The sequence below is a fragment of the Triticum dicoccoides genome, chromosome 6B (assembly GCF_002162155.2).
Source record: "Triticum dicoccoides isolate Atlit2015 ecotype Zavitan chromosome 6B, WEW_v2.0, whole genome shotgun sequence".
Classification (NCBI taxonomy): Eukaryota; Viridiplantae; Streptophyta; class Magnoliopsida; order Poales; family Poaceae; genus Triticum; species Triticum dicoccoides.
The window spans coordinates 273,035,758-273,056,723 of NC_041391.1; positions in this window are offsets into that span (position 1 = coordinate 273,035,758).

Consider the following 20,966-nt stretch of genomic DNA (forward strand, 5'->3'; position numbering starts at 1 on the left):
GTTTGAGGTAGCAGGGGGAGCAACTGAGAGGGGCTCGACAAGAAGGGGCTCTGAAGGAGCAGCCCGATTATTCTTAGAAGACTTTGTCTTCCACTTCTTGGTCAGTGGAGCATCATCAGAGGCATTTTTGTTCTTGCGTTTCCTAGCTTCGGCCTCGATTGCCCTTGTCTTCTTAAGTTCTGAAGCAACTGTGGGGACCTTAGGCTTCGAGCCTGTCATGCTGGCAGGGAAGACAATGCGAGGTGCTTCCTATCTTGACGCTTCAGCTTGGGTCACAGTTGGCTTCTTCTTTTTGGCAGCCATCTTGGGGTCGATGCCTGGACGCCCAAGAGCTTTTCACTTTTCAGCTTCATTGGGAGCCTGAACACATTTTGCAGCGAGGTGTTTCATCCGCTCTCTTGAACGTTTTGCTTCTTCATGTTTCTTGTGAAACGCTTCCTTGAGGTCATGCAACAACTGCTTGAAGTTCTGAACATCAGTCACGCTGATCTTGGCCATGTGCTTCTTGAATTGAGCCTTTTCATAGTCAATTTTGTTCTTCAGCTCAACTATTTTCTGAGCCAGAGCTAGCTTAGTTGCTATGGCACTGTGGAAAGATACACTGATGCCAATAGGAAGTTGAAGATCATCAATACTGAGGTCCGGATTGGCAAACCACTCATCAATGAAGTTATTCAGGATGTCCACATCAAAGAGGGGCATATCATTGAAGATTTCTGCCTCTTGCTTGCTCTTTATCAACAGCTCAAGAGCATCTTCAGCAAGATCTTCATCACTAGAAAGATCAATGACTTCATCTTCATTGCTAAGCACATCGAATGGTGTCAGAGGTTGTCCTGTGGCCTTCTTATGCAATTGCTTCTTGGTCCTTTTAGACACTCGAGATAAATCCTCTGATTGCACACTAGAATCAGGTGGTTCAATCTTCAGAGGCTTCCTTGCCGAAGCTTTTGGTGAAGAAGGCGGCTTAGAAGCGTTTGTCTTCTTCTTCTTCTTCTTTTCCTTGGGTGGTGAGGGAGCAGCTTCAGCATCAGCATCACCACCAGAGTGCTCCACTACTGCTCTTTGTGCAGCAATGTGAGACAGAAGCCCATCAAAATTGGCAAAGGGGCCAATTCTGTTTTCATTGGCCTCACGTGTCCCATCAGATCTGGGAGTAGAGGGGCCAGGGTTGAAGTTGAGGCCATAGTCTTTGGCATTCTGGGCAGCAGAATCTTTGGCAAACTAAAAGTTGCGCTTGAAGAGATTGTCGTCACGACACCATAATAAGTAGGATGGGTCAGCATTTTCAGGCTCCGGTCCTCTGACCATGCAAGGATAGAATTCCTGCGCAATAGCTTTAGCCTTGGTTTTCGGCACTAGGCTGCGATACAGACAGTCTCCCCATGGATGCTTGATGGCGTTCTTCTCAACATATTCAGGCGTGACGAATTTGTACTTGAACCACTCCTGAACCCAATATCTTCAGATCCACTGAATTTGGTTCTTGCGCTAGGTGTAGGTTTCTTCAGGGTTCGACTTGTATTGTTCATACAAGTCAGGAGGCAGATCAAGAGCTGTATTGCCTCGGTGTTGCTTGCCACCCTTCCAAGTTGACTTTTCTGAAGCCATAATATTTAAACTGATTGGCTTCAGCACAGAGAGTGGCTTTCGTCTGATTGACTTCAGACAAGAACTGGCTTCAGGAGATTTAATATGATGATGTAAGTATTCCGCAAATGAATGCAGACTATGAGAACCAAGGGATTCTCCCACAAACATGTACCTATGACAGCATTAGAGATGCGAGGTCATATGCATACTTAGGAGATTTTGAAGATAAATTAGTTTGAAGATATTGACCTCATAACGCGAATACATTCACTTATTTGTTGAGAGTTGGTTCCAGATTTGTACAAATCCAAGAATAGATACAAGTGAGGAATCTAACTTGTGGTGAAGCATAAGTGAATATACTAGGCATAATATGAGATGCAGAACATGATAGATTCAACTTTGTAAGCAGAGAAACCACTTTTGGTAGAGAAGGATGAATCTATCAGATCAAAAAGGCAGTAAAAGATAAGTTTTAATTACCACACGAAGAACTGCTAGACGGAACGGAGTAGGAGGCCGAGCAGTTCAATCTCCCATGCCCTAACTTGGCGAGGCAAGACACCTACGGCGGCGGCGGAGGAGACGAGGTCCTTGGCCAGCGTGAGGACGGCGTCGGTGAGGTCGCGGCAGCTAAGCGCTTCGTTGCCGGTGTCGTCAAGAGCTAGCGGAGGCGCTAGGGTTTTGAGCGGGGTGTGGAGGTGGAAGAAGGATATTTGACCGCAATGTGATGTGTATTTATAAGGAAAGGGATATCACATCACAATTACTCTGGTGCCCCTGGCGGTTCACATCTGAGGGACACGTGGCAAACATGCAACACATTGGAAGTTTTTCCATGTTCCACGCACGCCTGGATTGTCGGGTGGTCGTTCCGGCTTCTCCGATTTTCAGGCAATAAGGATGCAGCATTAAAACAGATTAAATGTTTGTCAGATTGTCATCTATTGACAAGGACTCAGAGAAGACAATCGACAGGTTTCAATAGAATGCATGTGATTTGGACAGGTAGAGTTGAGGTAGAAGCACAGAACAGGTTAGGGTCCGATCACATTCACTTAGATCAAAAGATTCAAGAGTGAAGACATAGCTATAAGTGAATGTTGTAGAGGACAGATGTCACGACCGGTTTTTCCAATAAAATACTTATTGAAAGACCAATCTTTTTAGTCCAGTATGAGGAAAAATCCTCCTGACTGGTAGACAAAATCTTGATATAGTAAGCCAGTAGCATTAAATATATTACATGGTCGAGCTGGGGGTGCTCAACAATTTAATACAGACACGCCAATAATTATACATAATGGCGGATATGACACAATGGTGTGGTGGCATACTACTGACTCGCAATAAAAGTGGTGGTGGAATATCACAGTGGAGTGGATAACATGACTCCTAAACTGGCAGCTCATCGAGCGTCGAGGTGAGGCTCGATGAATTTATTCAGGTAGCGGAAGCGGATATAATACAGTGACCAAATCCAGGGTCGCATGAGACTGACTGGGACTCCTCTAGGCGTCGGACTCGCTATCGAACTCTTCATCCATGAGATCGCCTTTGTCAGCATCTGGCCAAATCAACAAGCCAGGTGAGTACTTTGAAAGTACTCGCAAGACAGTTCGGACATAAGATATAACAAATGCATGCATGAATGCGTCATGAGCAATAATGAACTCGCACGACATTATTTAGTAATAAGAAAGTCAGACGGTAGTAAAATAACTGAAAACCGATCGGGTGCCTGAAGTGACGCCATGAAGGGTGAACAATTAAATAAATCATGCCGCAGTCGGGCGTCTAAGCGACGCCACATAAAGGGCTTATATTGAAAGTAAAGGATATGCGTGCCACAGTCGGACGTCTTGAGCGACATCACAGAAAGGGCTTATATTGAAAGTAAATAACAATACTGCCACAGTCGGACGTTTGAGCGACATCGCAGAAAGGGTTTATATTAAAAGTAAATAGCCATACTGCCACAATCGGACATCTGTGCGACATCGCAGAAAGGGCTTATATCAAGTAAATAAAAATACTGCCACAGTCGGACGTCTGAGCGACATCGCAGAAAGGGTTTATATTAAAAGTAAATAGCCATACTGCCACAATCGGACGTCTGTGCGACATCACAGAAAGGGCTTATATCAAGTAAATAAATATACTGCCAGAGTCGGACGTCTGAGCGACATCGCAGAAAGGGCTTATACTGAAAGTAAATAATAACAATGCCACAGTCGGACGTCTGAGCGACATCGCAGAAAGGGCTTATACTGAAAGTAAATAATAACAATGCCGCAGTCGGACGTCTGAGTGACATCGCAGAAAAGGCTTTAAATTCGTTATTCATATCTGTTAAAATTTCAAGAGTAATACTCATAGGAAAATATTCAACATGTGATGATAAACGGGTTAGTCCATCCACAGGAAATAAACATTTAACCGGAATTAACACCCATGTGGTTCTCCGGAATTTCTGTCACCGAGATTGACACTCAACAAGATAAGTTGAACACAGTACTTGGACATGGATAAGATGATTCAAAGGAATTTTTGACTCTGCAGAGTTTGTACTAAAATGTCCACAGCCAACGGATTTCCGTAGTCACGAAGGACTAGTTCCGTTTACGGTATTTCAGAAGAAAACACATCTAACCGGTACACACCCATTCCACCTCACGATGCCAGGAATCACCAAAGACAACGTTCAAGAAAAACTTTGAGACGGGGAGATCACAATCTCGAATAGCATGGGATCAAATTTATATACGCGCACTCTAAGGGGTGCCCCCTCTCGGTCCCAACCGGAAACACCCATGCCCCCTGACCGGATGACTAGCTTTAATCCAGGGTCATGGAACCATCATCATGGCCTCTCGATTTGGTGTGTACCAGGAAAACGGTTTGCAACTTACTAAGCCATATCCCTTGCGGAAAACATGTGGTAGTACAGGAAGGGAAAACGGATGGAAACTGGACTGAATCATTTGACACTTGAGTCAAATATTCTGGCATAAGACTGGCATGCTACAACACTGCCATCTTACCCATCCTCATGCCATCACATGGCCATGCAATCTCATATTCAACAACTCATGGATTTTCGAAACTCACTTGCCTCATCTATGCATGTAATATTACGTTCATCAAGATGCTCATAAACATGCCATGAAACTACTCAATACAAACAATGCCAAGACACTCATCATATCAAATGTTCAAACATGCTTGCCTGGTTCGGAGTAGTTGGAGCCTAGCTCGGTGAAGTTCGCGGTTCTGTCACCTCCTTCGGTATCTACGGTATACAGAAATATACGCACTATTGTAAATACTGTGAGGTGCACAAAAGTATTCCAAATATTTTTCAAATAAATCTGATAAAAACTAGATAAAATTTTAAAGAGGGCAGAAAAAGAATCAAACAAAAATCCTTCCCTGTTCAAAAGTTATAAGAGTTTTAATCTAGGGACCTTTCTGTAATGAAACAGAAACTTCCCAGGGTGCTAAGCAGAAAAGTCCAGAAAACGATTCGAATTAGAAAGCGTATTTGCCAGAGTACGCTTTCAGAAAACGGTTCAAAAAAAGAACAGAGAGTCTGACGGGCGGGTCCCACCCGTCAGGTTTGAAAATTCAAATGAGGAGACGGAGCTCGTCGGCGCCCGAGAGCTGCGGTGGTCGCCGGCGGCGATCCACGGCGAGGCAGGATGATCGGGTGGTACCTCCGTGTTCAGAGTGTCACTCCGCATCGGTGGGTGGTGGTGGTGGTCGCTGGCGAGCACCACGTCGACAGCGGCCCTTGCTCTGGCGGACGACGGCTCGGGTGGAGTTGGATCTCGCCGGGGAGTGCGGAGTGAATCGAGGTGGTGGCCGAGGCGAAACGGGGCAGCCGAAGTCAGGGGAGAAGACCTCCTCGAGGTCCTCCTAGTGGCTTGGCGGGGTGTTGGTGAGTAGCAGAGGTGGTGTGTGCTCGAGGGCGAGCTCGGGGCCCCTTTTTATAGGCGGTCCAAGGTGGTGGCCGTGAACGGAGTTTTCCGGTGAAGGTTACGGCGGCGCAGAGCTTGGTCGGGGAGGTTTAGGGAGTTGATCATCGACGTGGAGGTCCACGGGCTCCGTTTAGACGCTAAACGAGTTCGGGTTAGGTGCTTTGGGTGGGTTTCGACGGAACGGGGTGGCGCGGGCCCGTCGGCGGCAGAGGGCGTGCCCTGTGCTTGCCGAGCCACGGCGACAGTGCCGCGGGCATGTGCTGGCATGCATGAGCCACGTAGAGCGCTAGGGTGAGTTGGGCGGTGCTGGACGGCGTAGCGAGCTGGCTCAGGCCCTCGCTGGCCGCCACGGGTGGCTCGGCCTCCGCAGAAGCTGCCAACGCCGGCGATGCTTGCCGCCACCGACGCCTGCACCAGTCCAAGGGAGCGTGCGGGGTTCTGGCCAGGGAGGAGAGGCCGTGCGCAACGCGCCAGGGCGCACTGTTGATAGGTGACTTATCACTGACGAAGAAACGACACTGAACTTTCTGAAACTCTCTGAAAGTGCATAGAAACAATGCTGGCCAGGTGTTTGATAGAATGATTTTGGTATGTGGGAGGTTCTCCTTGAGTTGATCTTTGGTGGGGTGGCCTCTCATTGCATCTGGGGCTGCCTGAATTTTGGTGGAATTTTTGGAGAAGAGGAGATATGAATTTCACCAAATTTGACAAATCTGGTCCAAACTTGCAGAGACTGAAATTTGAAAAATTTGAAAAGAAGAAGAGTGGATCTTGATGGTTCTAGGTTGTGGTTACCAAGGACCATCCAGAGGAGTTGGTTTGAGATCAAAACTCAAAGGGATTTAGGTACTTGCTTTGCAAATCACCTAGGTTCAAAATAATGGACAGAATTGTTTTGGGGAAAGAAATAAATGAAATAAAATCCAAAAATGAGTTGGACTTGTTGGGACAGAATATATGGGTTGCCCCAAAGTGGAAGGAGGGTTTTTGGGAGGTTTTACCATATGAGGCATGGTAAAATCATGAGTGGTTTCAACAAAAGAGAAGTCCCAAAATTTCTAGGGTTCCTTTTTAAAAGAAAATAAATCTTCCTTTCTAAAAGAAAATAAATCCCAAAAATAAATTTGAGAAGGGGTCAAACAGAAGAAAGGTTTTTAATAACCAAACACCAGGGTTGAAGAAGATATCAAAAATAAAATCCTTGCCAAGGGAAAAAAAATTTGAGAGAGGTTTTTGGAAGAAATTTAAATGACCTTCTTCAAATCCAACAAAGTTTTTGCTGAAAACCAAATAAAAATTCTTGGAGTGTCACAACACCTACCCCCTTAGGAAAAATGTCGTCCCCGAGATTTCAGCTGATCCTCAAACAAGTGTGGATGCTCTGTCCGAAGAAAATCCTCTCTTTCCCAAGTGGCTTCACTCTCGGTGTGATTGCTCCACTGAACTCTAAAAAACTTGATGGTTTTCTGTCGGGTCCTTCTTTCAGACTCTTCCAATATTTTTACTGGATGTTCCCGATAAGTGAGGTCTGGTTGCACGTCAATGTTTTCATGGGATACTTGCTTCTCTGGGTTGCTTACGCACTTCCTTAATTGCGAGACTTGGAACACGTTGTGGATATCGGATAATTCTCCGGGTAAGTCTAGCTAGTAGGCTACCGTGCCTCTTCGTGCGACTATACAGAATGGTCCGATGAATCTTGGTGCTAGCTTCCCCTTAATCTTGAATCGTTGCAGGCCCCTCATAGGAGATACTCGTAGATACACAAACTCACCGGGTTCGAAACTGATTCCACGATGTTTCTGATCGTAATAACTCTTCTATCGGCTTTGAGCTGTCTTGAGTCGGTCCCTGATTAGCTTGACCTTTTCTTCGGCTTCTTTGAGCATGTCTGGGCCGAATATACGGCTGTCTCCGGTCTCTGACCAATTTAGCGGGGTACGACATCTCCGTCCGTACAGGGCTTCAAATGGTGCCATTTGCAGGCTGGCCTGGTAACTGTTGTTGTATGCGAACTCTGCGTATGGCAAGCTTTCTTCCCAATTGGTTCTATAAGTGAGGACACATGCTCTTAGCATGTCTTCTAGAATTTGATTTACGCGCTCAGTTTGTCCATCGGTCTGGGGATGGTATGTTGTACTGAAAGCTAGTTGGGTTCCCAGAGCCTGTTGCAGGTGATCCCAAAATCTGGAGATGAATTGTGTGCCCCTATCAGATATTATAGGCTTTGGAACTCCATGTAGGCAGACGATACGAGAAAGATAAAGCCTGGCAAGCTTCTGAGTGGTGTGGGTTGTCTTCACGGGGATGAAGTGTGCTACTTTAGTCAGTCTATCTGTGATGACCCATATGGCATCATTTCCGTGTCGTGACTGAGGTAGCCCAACAATAAAATCCATCCCAATCTCGTCCCATTTCCACTCGGGTATCTTATTTGGTTGTAATAGCCCGACCGGTTTCTGGTGCTCGGCCTTGATGCGTTGACACGAGTCACAACACGCAATAAACGTGGCTATGTCCCTTTTTATACCGTGCCACCAAAATGTTTCCTGAAGATCCTTGTACATTTTTGTTCCTCCATGATGGATTGTATACGGAGCGGTGTGGCCTTCAGCTAAGATTTGCTGTTTAAGGTCCTCGATATTTGGTACGCAAAGTCTATTTCCGTACCACAATATTCCCTGCTCATCGGTAACGATTTCTGAGGCCTTGTCCAAACTCACTTTCCATTTAATGCCTTCAATGCTGGGGTGCCCATGCTGAGCCTCTTTAACCTTTTCCATCAGGGTAGGCTGTATTTCTAAATTTGACACACTGCCTTCGGTGACCATTATTAAGTTGAGTTTGGTAAACTCCTGCTGAAATTCAGGTCTCAACTTTGGTAGGCTGTCGTTGTTCGGGCTGGGGTTCCGACTTAGAGCATCTGCCACTACATTTGCTTTTCCTGGATGGTAGTGGATCCCAACATCATAATCCTTTACTAATTCCAACCAGCGTGGTTGCCATAAATTCAGTTCCGGTTGTGTGAAAATATACTTGAGGCTCTTATGGTCCGTGTATATTTCACAACAATTTCCCAGTAAGAAGTGTCTCCATTCCTTGAGTGCATGTATAACTGCTGCTAACTCCAGGTCATGAGTAGGATAATTTTCCTCATGCTTGCGAAGTTGTCTGGAGACATATGCGACTACCTTGCCTTCTTGCATCAGTACGCAGCCGAGGCCCTTTCGAGATGCGTCACAATATAACTCAAAATTCTTGTGTATGTCTGGCACAAATAATACTGGTGCTGTCGTTAATTTCCTCTTTAGTTCTTGGAAACTTTTCTCGCAAGCTTCCGTCCATTCAAACTTCTTGTCTTTCTTGAGTAGCTGCGTCATTGGCTTTGCTATAGTGGAAAATCCTTCAATAAATCTTCGGTAGTAACCTGCCATTCCCAAGAAACTTCGTACGTCCGTTATGCTAGCTGGTGGTTTCCAGCCACGTACGGCCTTGACTTTTTCCGGGTCTACCGCAATACCTTCTTGGGTCAATACGTGGCCCAGAAAACCTACCTGCTTTAACCAAAATTCACACTTGCTGAACTTGGCGTACAATTGATGTTTCATGAGTTCTCCTAGTACAATTCTGAGATGTTCGTCACGCTCTTCTGGTGTCTTGGAGTATATCAGAATATCGTTGATGAATACCACAACAAACTTGTCCATATACTTCATAAATACTTTGTTCATGAGGTGAACAAAATATGTGGGGGCGTTCGTTAGTCCAAATGGCATTACCGTGAACTCATACAATCCGTATCTGGAGGTGAAGGCTGTCTTGGGGATATCTTCTGTTCGTACTTTTAATTGATGGTATCCCGACCTTAAGTCAATTTTTGAGAATACCTTGGCCTGAGCGAGCTGATCAAATAAATCATTTATCCGTGGCATCGGATATTTGTTCTTGATTGTGACCATGTTAAGTGCTCAATAGTCTATACACAATCTCAGCGTTCCATCCTTCTTTTTGGCAAATAAAATTGGTGAGCCCCAAGGTGAGGAGCTGGCTCGTATATATCCTTTGTCCAGTAATTCTTTTATTTGTTTCTTTAATTCTACCAACTCGGATGGTGCCATTCTGTATGGTTTCTTGTATATGGGGGTGGTTTCGGGTGCTAGCTCAATGCTGAATTCTATCTCTCGGTCTGGTGGCATGCCTGGTAGTTCTTCGGGAAATACGTCTGGAAATTCACACACTACTGGAACCTTGCCTAATTCATAAATATCCACTTTGTTCAATCTCGGTTGCCGGGACATTTCTCTCTCTTTGGCTGAAACTTTTATTGTCTTCCCATGGTGGTGGGTGAGAATTACGGTCCTGTTGAAACAGTCAATAAAACCTTTGTTGGTGGTTAACCAATCCATCCCTAGGATGACATCCAGACCTTTATTCTCCAGTACAATAAGGTTGGCGTGAAATCTCAATCCTTCAAACTCAATAATCACACCTTGGCAGTAACTCTGAGTAACTTGCTTAATCCCAGGGGACTTGATGATCATGGATTTTTCCAAGGGAAGCATCGAAAAATTATTTTGCAAAGCAAAACTTTTCGAAAGGAATGAGTGAGAAGCTCCAGAATCAAACAAAACCATGGCAGGTATTGTGTTGACAACGAACGTACCGAGAACGATATCCGGGGCATTTTGTGCTTCCTCTTTGGTTACGTGGTTCAGATGACCTTTCTTGTGGTTGTTATTGGGGTTGAAATTGTTCCTCTTTGGCGCTGAATTATTGCCACCGTTGTTTGGCTTTGGGGTCGAGTTCCTTGGCTTGGGGCACTGCTTGGCATAGTGCCCTCCTTCTCCACAAGCGTAGCAAGTAACGCCTGGGCGATATGTGAACTCCTTGTCCCTTGCATGAAAATTCTTGACTGGGCGTGAGACGTTTGTCGTGGGTTTGTGTGTCCCACCTTTCTGAAAATCTGTCTTGCTTCGGTGGTTGCGAGCAAGATTAGTCTGGTCCCCTTTTCGCTTGCGGAAATGCTCCAAGCCGCGTCTCTCATTTTCCAAGGTAATGGCCTTATCCACCAGCGTCTTGAAATCTGGGAAAGTGTGCACAACCAGTTGGCACTTAAGCGCGAGTGCCAGACCGTCTAGGAATTTTTCCATCTTCTTGCTTTCAGTCATACGCTCTTCGTTGGCGTAGCGAGATAGTAGAGTAAACTGACTGTTGTATTCTGACACTGTCATGGTCCTTTGTTTGAGGTCATCAAATTCTCTCTTCTTGATCTTCATAAGACTTTTAGGAATATGCGCCCCACAAAAACTTTCCTTGAACTCCTCCCAGGTTATATTATTTTCGTTGGGGTGCATGTGTAGGAAATTTTCCCACCACGATGCAGCTGCTCCACTGAGATAGTGTGGTGCATATAGTACTTTCTCAAGGTCTGAACACTGTGCAATAATTAATTTTCTTTCCATGTCTCGAAGCCAGTCCTCGTCCTCAAGAGGTTTGTCAGTATGAGAAAATGTTTGGGGATGCGTCTTCTGTAGCTCAGATAATTTGGATTGCTGCTGATACTGTCCATGGTGATTTCCCATATTGATGACTTGGTTCATTATTTCCTGATGTTGTTGCTGACTTTGCTCATAAAGACGGCACATTTGGGAAAGTGCTGTTTCACTGTCCTATTGACTTGACTGCCCCTGTGTGAAATTGTTGCTTGGTTGTGTGCCAAAATTTTCCTCTGGCGGAGTTGGCATGGAGCATGTCCAAGGACGAGACATTTTTCACTCTAGTGATAAATTTTGTGAAACTCATAAGAAAGGGAAATGAGTCGAAAAAAATCAATAAATGCACAAAGACGAGAAAATTTTAAAAACTCCAGGATTTTTCAAGATATAACTCGATTGTGCACGGAGAAGGACTACTCATTACATATCTTACAAGCAAGCAGTAATTATACAATACATCACTCAGGATATGCGTACAATATCTTGACATGTTATTAGGCTAGTGCACTTCTCCAGTTCCTACATGATGCGCAAACAAGCTACTTCTCACAACCTATGTACATATAAACATATCGTACAAGCGGTACATCGCATGACGGCTAAGCGTACTCAGTCGGAGATGGTGAGGATCTCCTTTGCCCTGCCGAGGGTGAGGCGCAGTGAGGCTGGGGACTCAACCTCCTCCTCGCTAATAGGCTCCAGACGTGAAGCGCTGTGCTGATTAGATGGACGGGTGCCATATGCGGAGCAACACGAACAGGTGTGGGCGCAATGGGTGGTGCAGAGCGGACTGGAGTGGGCGCAATGACTTGGTTGAATTCCTCGGTTGAAGGAAGGCGACGAGCAGTGGCGAGAGTGGTAGGTGCATAAGATGCTGATGACGAGACGAAAGTCAGTGGCGGAGCGGTGTGCAGGAGCTCCCTCCTGTTGGCGGCACAGCCATGGACTGAGTCCATGCGGGCAGCCACGAAGTCGTCCACCAGGTTGTCGAAGGCTGCCTCCAGAGCCCGGAGGTACCTGATAAGCATCTCAAAAGCCTCGTCTCATTCTCCTCTGGGGCAAGAGAACGCGTAGTGACAGGCGTATGGCACGTGGCATGGAAGGTAGCAGTAACGACGAGTCTTCATCGAAGGAAGGACATCCCTGAGACGAGTTATCGCCTCACGGGCTGCCATCTGCATAGCATGCTTCTCCGTAGGCATGGCTCTTCCCAAGTACCGGAAGCGACGTAACTCACATGTCCTCCCTTGAATTGCATCGCGGCCTGGTGCATGGTCAGACTGTCGTTGACTTTGTGCTGATATAGTGTGAAGACTGGGCGCATATATGGCCCCATCTCGACCTGGACGATGAAGGTGAGAAGCTTGACGAACCCATCATGCTCGTTGGCGAACATCTGAGACTGGCAGTTGTTGTCAGCCATCTACAAAAGTAGGCAAAAATTCTGAGTGGTCAGATCATAAATTTATGCTGTGTAACACCCCAAGACCGATGCTTCAGAAGACTTCCAGCTATTCCGCGTTTTGCCACGTGTTTCTTTTGTGCTTGCTCTTTTATTTTTGCATTGCATCATGTCATCATGCCATCATGCCATTTAATTTTTAAAACTCAACTAAATAAATTGTATGGATCTTCGATCCATTTAAATCGAGGGAAGGGTGACTTCTCTTTATAACATACCCTCCCGATATTTAGGGAGCTATAATAAAATATTCCATTGTTTTGGAATCACCTTAACACACTTGCAAAATATCCCAATGCCTTTATTATCTCAATTCTTGGTCTCCAACTCTGCCCATAAATTATTTCATCATTTTCCGGAGCTCCACCAAAAATCCGAACATTTTTGGACCTCCCCAAACCCTCACTTCCATTCAAACCCATTTGAATTAAATTCAAATGAGTTTGAATTTAAATCTTTCAATCATGCCTCTTTCTATTTTTCTTGGATCAGACTCATTTTTTGTGAGTCCGGGAAAATTGTCCACTTGCGCATAATCTTTCCCTAACCCTCTCTTTCTTTTCCTCTCTCTATTTCTTTTCTGATAGAGATTAGTGAGAGAGAGAGAGAGAGAGAGCACAGCCCAGCTGCCCAGCTAGGCCTCTGGCCACTTCTTTCTCCACTGGGCCGGCCTCCCAAGGCCCACCTAACCCCTCTAACCCTAGGCCCCGACTCTCTCCATCGATCTCTCTCCCTCTCATTCCCTGCCCGCCGCCACGCGCACGCCCGCTGCCAGGAAGGGCTTCGCCCGATCCTCGCGATCCCCATCTCCCTCTCGATCTTCCTCCCCTGCGCCCGATCCCCTCGCCGCGACCACGCCCCTGTCGAACCCAGCGCCAGGCTCCCATCTCCTTCCTCTTGCTCACCTCCTCCCTCATCTCCCTTGCAGCCTCTCTTCCTCCCCAGCGCCGCAGCCTCGCCCTTCTCCTCCTGCATCGGGCATCCCCGCCGCCTCTGCGCACGAGCGCCGCCGCCCTCAATCCTCCTCGCCGAGGCCATGGCTGCCGCTGCGCCTTGCTCCCCGCCGCCTTGCTGCCTCCTCTCCGCCGCGAGTCCTTCCCCTCCTCGCCTCCTCTGCGCCCCGGTGAACCGCGCCCGTCCGCATCAGCCGGCCTCCACCGCCTCCTCGCCAGCGCTCGGCCTCCTCCCCGAGCTCATGCTCCCTTCGTCCATGGCCACGCCTGCGCCTACCTCGCCGGACCCTGCGTTCCGCCCTCGCCAGAGAAACGGACCAGGCCGGGGCTCCTCTGCGCCCCACCTCTCCATCTCCCCCTCGCTCGCGTCCCGAGCTCCGCCACACCTCTGCTCCTGCTTCCCCTTCGTGCACCTGCCGACCACCATTGCAACATTGGGACATCTGCCCCAGAGTACCTCAAGTCCGTCTACGACTAGGCGGACTCGCCTAGTAACACAACCATCGCGTTTTGTTTCATCACCGCCAAGGCCGAGTGGACGCCAAGTACCAGGACGTCAAGTTCCTCGCCGGACCCGAACATCCACGAAAACATGTACCACTACCGCCGCCGAAGATCGTCACGTGTACGACTACTTCCCACGACGACCGTTGCGAGAACGTCTACTTCCATCTACACTGCATCGAACTCGAACCGCCCCGAAACGCACGCTTCAAAGGTATAACCGCCGAGAACGACCGCCGTTTAACGAATGCATGTGTGTTGTATGAGATGCCCGCGTTTGCACCGTGTCCGAAATTGTCGCATGCATGTTTCTCCTCGTTGCCATGCCACCATCTTGTGGGAACCCGGTATCCGGGATCACCCCACCTTTTATCGCATGTCACGCTCTCGTCACTTTTCCTTTTGCACCGGTATCTCCATGAGCTATCGGAACCGGAATGTTGTCGTGGCATCATTTTCGTTATCTTTGTTGTGGCACCCTTTTCGTTCCGCCATGGTGACCAAATGCTTCATAACATGCTCATGTCAAATTGCATGAACTTGTTCATGTCATCTGCATCATGATAACAACAATTAAAAAATATTTAAATTGTTGTTTGTATTAATTTGCTATATGCATATGGGGATTTACCGGATTTGTCATTTGCTATATCCGGCCCCATTTAAATTGTTTAGATAGACAATCCCTTTATGTTTCACCTCTTGCCATGCTTAAACAACATTTAATATTGTTGAGTACCTAACGAGAGAGAACTAAATAAGTCATGTGGTGTTTCGTCAATATGCAATGGAGTTGCATGTTGAGCTCCACTTAATTTGTAGGATTGTTTGTGCATTTTGCCATGCCGTGCCTCATTAAACCGGACATGCATCATACTCGTTTGTGCTTCATGCCATGTTGATGTGTTTGTTGTTTACTATGTTGTTTGCTTCTTTCCAGTGTGCTTCTTCGGGTTGTTTCCGACAACGTCGCATTTGTGAGGAACCGTTCGTCTGCGTCCGTTTGTCTTCTTCATGGACTCGTTCTTCTTCCTTGCGGGATTTAAGGCAAGATGATCATACCCTCGAAATCACTACTATCTTTGCTATGCTAGTTTGCTCGCTCTTGCTATGCCAATGCTTCGATGCCTACCATTTGCTTGTCAGCCTCCCAATTGCCATGTCAAACCTCTAACTCACCATGTCCTAGCAAACCGTTGATTGGCTATGTTACCGCTTGCTCAGCCCCTCTTATAGCGTTGCTAGTTGCAGGTGAAGATGAAGATTTCTCCATGGTGGACAGGATTTTTTGTTGGGATATCACAATATATCTTATATAATTAATGCATCTATATACTTGGTAAAGGGTGGAAGGCTTGGCCTTTTGCCTGGTGTTTTGTTCCACTCTTGCCGCCCTAGTTTCCGTCATACCGGTGTTATGTTCCCGGATTTTGCGTTCCTTACGCGGTCGGGTGATTTATGGGACCCCCTTGACAGTTCGCTTTGAATAAAACTCCTCCAGCAAGGCCCAACATTGACTTTTACCATTTGCCTCACCACCACCTACTTTTCCCTTGGGAGTCGCTCTCTCGAGGGTCATCTTTATTATAGCCCCCCCCCCGGGCCAGTGCTTGTCTAAGTGTTGGTCCGAACCAGAGCCACTTGCAGCGCCACCTCGGGGAAACTCGAGGTCTGGTTTTAGTTGTACGTACTGTTCATCCGGTGTTTCCCTGAGAACGAGATATGTGCAGCTCCTATCGAGATTGTCGGCGCATCGGGCGGTCTTGCTGGTCTTGTTTTACCATTGTCGAAATGTCTTGTAAACCGGGATTCCGAGTCTGATCGGGTCTTCCTGGGAGAAGGTCTATTCCTTAGTTGATCGCGAGAGCTTGTCATGGGCTAAGTTGGGACACCCCTGCAGGGTATAATCTTTCGAAAGCCGTGCCTGCGGTTATAGGCAGATGGAATTTGTTAATGTCCGGTTGTAGATAACTTGACACCAGATCCGAAATAAAACGCATCAACTGCGTGTGTAACCGTGATGGTCTCTTTCCGGCGGAGTCCGGGAAGTGAACACGGTTGTTGGAGTTATGCTTGACGTAAGTAGTCCAGGATCACTTCTTGATCATACTTTTATCGATCGTGCTTTGCCTTCTCTTCTCGCTCTCAGTTGCGTATGTTAGCCACCATATATGCTAGTCGCTTGCTGCAGCTCCACCTCATACCTTTACCTTACCCATAAGATTAAATAGTCTTGATCGCGATGGTGTGAGATTGCTGAGTCCCTGTGGCTCACAGATACTCCCAAAACCAGCTTGTAGGTGCCGATGAGTCCGTGCAGATGACGCAACCAAGCTCAGGAGGAACTCGATGACGACCTTGTCCTTTGTGTTGTTTCGTTCTAGTTGATCAGTAGTGGAGCCCAGTTGGGGTCGATCGGGGACCTTTGTCGCATTTGGGGTTCTTCTTTTATTTTGGTTCCGTAGTCGGACCATGAGTGTATTTGATTGATGTAATGTTTATTTATGTAATGGTGTGAAGTGGCGATTGTAAGCCAACTATGTATCTCTTTCCCTTATGTATTACATGGGTTCTGTGACGATTACCTCACTTGCGACATATGCCTTCAATGCGATTATGTCTCTAAGTCGTGCCTCGACACGTGGGAGCTATAGTCGCATCGAGGGTGTTACATGCTGACTGTCAGAAAAATGACTACATTTGCAAAAATAAGAATTAGCTCTATCATGCTAATAACCGATTAGTGATCGTGCCTAGTGGCTTCCTACAGTTAGCCTGGCTCTGGTACCAAACTTGTCACGACCGGTTTTTCCAATAAAATACTTATTGAAAAACCGATCTTTTTAGTCCAGTATGAGGAAAAATCCTCCTGACTGGTAGACAAAATCTTGATACAGTAAGCCAGTAGCATTAAATATATTACACGGTCGAGCTGGGGGTGCTCAACAATTTAATACAGACACGCCAATAATTATACATAATGGCGGATATGACACAATGGTGTGGTGGCATACTACTGACTCACAATAAAAGTGGTGGTGGAATATCACAGTGGAGTGGATAACATGACTCCTAAACTGGCAGCTCATCGAGCATCGAGGTGAGGCTCGATGAATTTATTCGGGTAGCGGAAGCGGATATAATACACTGACCAAATCCAGGGTCGCACGAGACTGACTGGGACTCCTCTAGGCGTCGGACTCGCTATAGAACTCTTCATCCATGAGATCGCCTTCGTCAGCATCTGGCCAAATCAACAAGCCAGGTGAGTACTTTGAAAGTACTCGCAAGACAGTTCGGACATAAGATATAACAAATGCATGCATGAATGCGTCATGAGCAATAATGAACTCGCACGACATTATTTAGTAATAAGAAAGTCAGACGGTAGTAAAATAACTGAAAACCGATCGGGTGTCTGAAGCGACGCCACGAAGGGTGAACAATTAAATAAATCATGCCGCAGTCGGGCATCTAAGCGCCGCCGCATAAAGGGCTTATATTGAAAGTAAAGGATATGCGTGCCACAGTCGGACGTCTTGAGCGACATCACAGAAAGGGCTTATATTGAAAGTAAATAACAATACTGCCACAGTCGGACGTCTGAGCGACATCGCAGAAAGGGTTTATATTAAAAGTAAATAGCCATACTGCCACAATCGGACGTCTGTGCGACATTGCAGAAAGGGCTTATATCAAGTAAATAAAAATACTGCCACAGTCGGACGTCTGAGCGATATCGCAGAAAGGGTTTATATTAAAAGTAAATAGCCAACTGCCACAATCGGACGTCTGTGCGACATCGCAGAAAGGGCTTATATCAAGTAAATAAAAATACTGCCACAGTCGAACATCTGAGCGACATCGCAAAAAGGGCTTATACTGAAAGTAAATAGTAACAATGCCGCAGTCGGATGTCTGAGCGACATCGCAGAAAGGGCTTATACTGAAAGTAAATAATAACAATGCCGCAGTCAGACGTCTGAGCGACATCGCGGAAAGGGCTTTAAATTCATTATTCATATCTGTTAATATTTCAAGAGTAATACTCATAGGAAAATATTCAACATGTGATGATAAACGGGTTAGTCCATCCACAGGAAATAAACATTTAACCGGAATTAACACCCATGTGGTTCTCCGGAGTTTCTGTCACCGAGATTGACACTCGACAAGATAAGTTGAACACAGTACTTGGACATGGATAAGATGATTCAAAGGAATTTTTGACTCTGCAGAGTTTGTACTAAAATGTCCACAGCCAACGGATTTCCGTAGTCACGAAGGACTAGTTCCGTTTACGGTATTTCGGAAGAAAACACATCTAACCGGTACACACCCATTCCACCTCACGATGCCAGGAATCACCCTAGACAACGTTCAAGAAAAACTTTGAGACAGGGAGATCACAATCTCGAATAGCATGGGATCAAATTTATATACGCGCGCTCTAACGGGTGCCCCCTCTCGGTCCCAACCGGAAACACACATGCCCCCTGACCGGATGACTGGCTTTAATCCAGGGCCATGGAACCATCATCACGGCCTCTTGATTTGGTGTGTACCAGGAAAACGGTTTGCAACTTACTAAGCCATATCCCTTGCGGAAAACATGTGGTAGTACAGGAAGGGAAAACGGATGGAAACTGAACTGAATCATTTGACACTTGAGTCAAATATTCTGGCATAAGACTGGCATGCTACAACACTGCCATCTTACCCATCCTCATGCCATCACATGGCCATGCAATCTCATATTCAACAATTCATGGATTTTCGAAACTCACTTGCCTCATCTATGCATGTAATATGACATTCATCAAGATGCTCATAAACATGCCATGAAACTACTCAATACAAACAATGCCAAGACACTCATCATATCAAATGTTCAAACATGCTTGCCTAGTTCGGAGTAGTCGGAGCCTAGCTCGGTGAAGTTCGCGGTTCTGTCACCTCCTTCGGTATCTACGGTATACAGAAATATACGCACTACCGTAAATACCGTGAGGTGCACAAAAGTTTTCTAAATATTTTTCAAATAAATCTGATAAAAACTAGATAAGATTTTAAAGAGGACAGAAAAAGAATCAAACAAAAATCCTTCTCTGTTTAAAAGTTATAAGAGTTTTAATCCAGGGACCTTTCTGTAATGAAACGGAAACTTCCCAGGGTGCTAAGCAGAAAAGTCCAGAAAACGATTCGGATTAGAAAGCGTATTTGCTAGAGTACGCTTTCAGAAAACGGTTCAAAAAAAAGAACAGAGAGGCTGACGGGCGGGTCCCACCCGTCAGGTTTGAAAATTCAAACGAGGAGACGGAGCTCGTTGGCGCCCGAGAGCTGCGGTGGTCGCCGGCGGCGATCCACGGCGAGGCAGGATGATCGGGTGGTACCTCCGTGTTCAGAGCATCACTCCGCATCGATGGGTGGTGGTGGTGGTCGCCGGCGAGCACCACATCGACAGCGGCCCTTGCTCCGGCGGACGGCGGCTCGGGTGGAGTTGGATCTCGCCGGGGAGTGCGGAGTGAATCGAGGTGGTGGCCGAGGCGGAACGGGGCGGCCGGAGTCGGGGAGGAGACCTCCTCGAGGTCCTCCTAGTGGCTTGGCGGGGTGTTGGTGAGTAGCAGAGGTGGTGTGTGTGCTCGAGGGCGAGCTTGGGGCCCCTTTTTATAGGCGGTCCGAGGCGGTTGCCGTGAACGGAGTTTTTCGGCGAAGGTGACAGCGGCGCAGAGCTTGGTTGGGGAGGTTTAGGGGGTTGATCATCAACGTGGAGGTCCACGAGCTCCATTTAGACGCTAAACGAGTTCGGTTTAGTTGCTTTGGGTGGGTTTCGACGGAACAGGGTGGCGCGGGCCTGTCGGCGGTAGAGGGCGTGCCCTGTGCTTGCCAGGCCACGGCGACGGTGCCGCGGGCGTGCGCTGGCATGCATGAGCCACGCGGAGCGCTAGGGAGAGTTGGGCGGCGCTGGACGGTGTAGCGAGCTGGCTCAGGCCCTCGTTGGCCGCCACGGGTGGCTCGGCCTCCGTAGAAGCTGCCAACGCCGGCGATGCTTGCCGCCACCGACGCCTGTACCCGTCCAAGGGAGCGTGCGGGGTTCTGGCCAGGGAGGAGAGGCTGTGCACAACGCGCCAGGGCACACTATTGACAGGTGACTGAACACTGACGAAGAAACAACACTGAACTTTCTGAAACTCTCTGAAAGTGCATAGAAACAGTGCTGGCCAGGTATTCGACAGAATGATTTTGGTATGTGGGAGTTTCTCCTTGAGTTGATCTTTGGTGGGGTGGCCTCTCATTGCATCTGGGGGCTGCCTGAATTTTGGTGGAATTTTTGGAGAAGAGGAGATATGAATTTCACCAAATTTGACAAATCTGGTCCAAACTTGCAGAGACTGAAATTTGAAAAATTTGAAAAGAAGAAGAGTGGATCTTGATGGTTCTAGGTTGTGGTTACCAAGGACCATCCAGAGGAGTTGGTTTGAGATCAAAACCCAAAGGCATTTAGGTACTTGCTTTGCAAATCACCTAGGTTCAAAATAATGGACAAAATTGTTTTGGGGAAAGAAAGAAATGAAATAAAATCCAAAAATGAGTTGGACTTGTTGGGACAGAATATATGGGTTGCCCCAAAGTGGAAGGAGGGTTTTTGGGAGGTTTTACCATATGAGGCATGGTAAAATCATGAGTGGTTTCAACAAAAGAGAAGTCCCAAAATTTCTAGGGTTCCTTTTTAAAAGAAAATAAATCTTCCTTTTTAAAAGAAACTAAATCCCAAAAATAAATTTGAGAAGGGGTCAAACATAAGAAAGGTTTTTAATAACCAAACACCAGGGTTGAAGAAGATATCAAAAATAAAATCCTTGCCAAGGGGAAAAAATTTGAGAGAGAGGTTTTTGGAAGAATTTTAAATGACCTTCTTCAAATCCAACAAAGTTTTTGCTGAAAACCAAATAAAAATTCTTGGAGTGTCACAACAGAA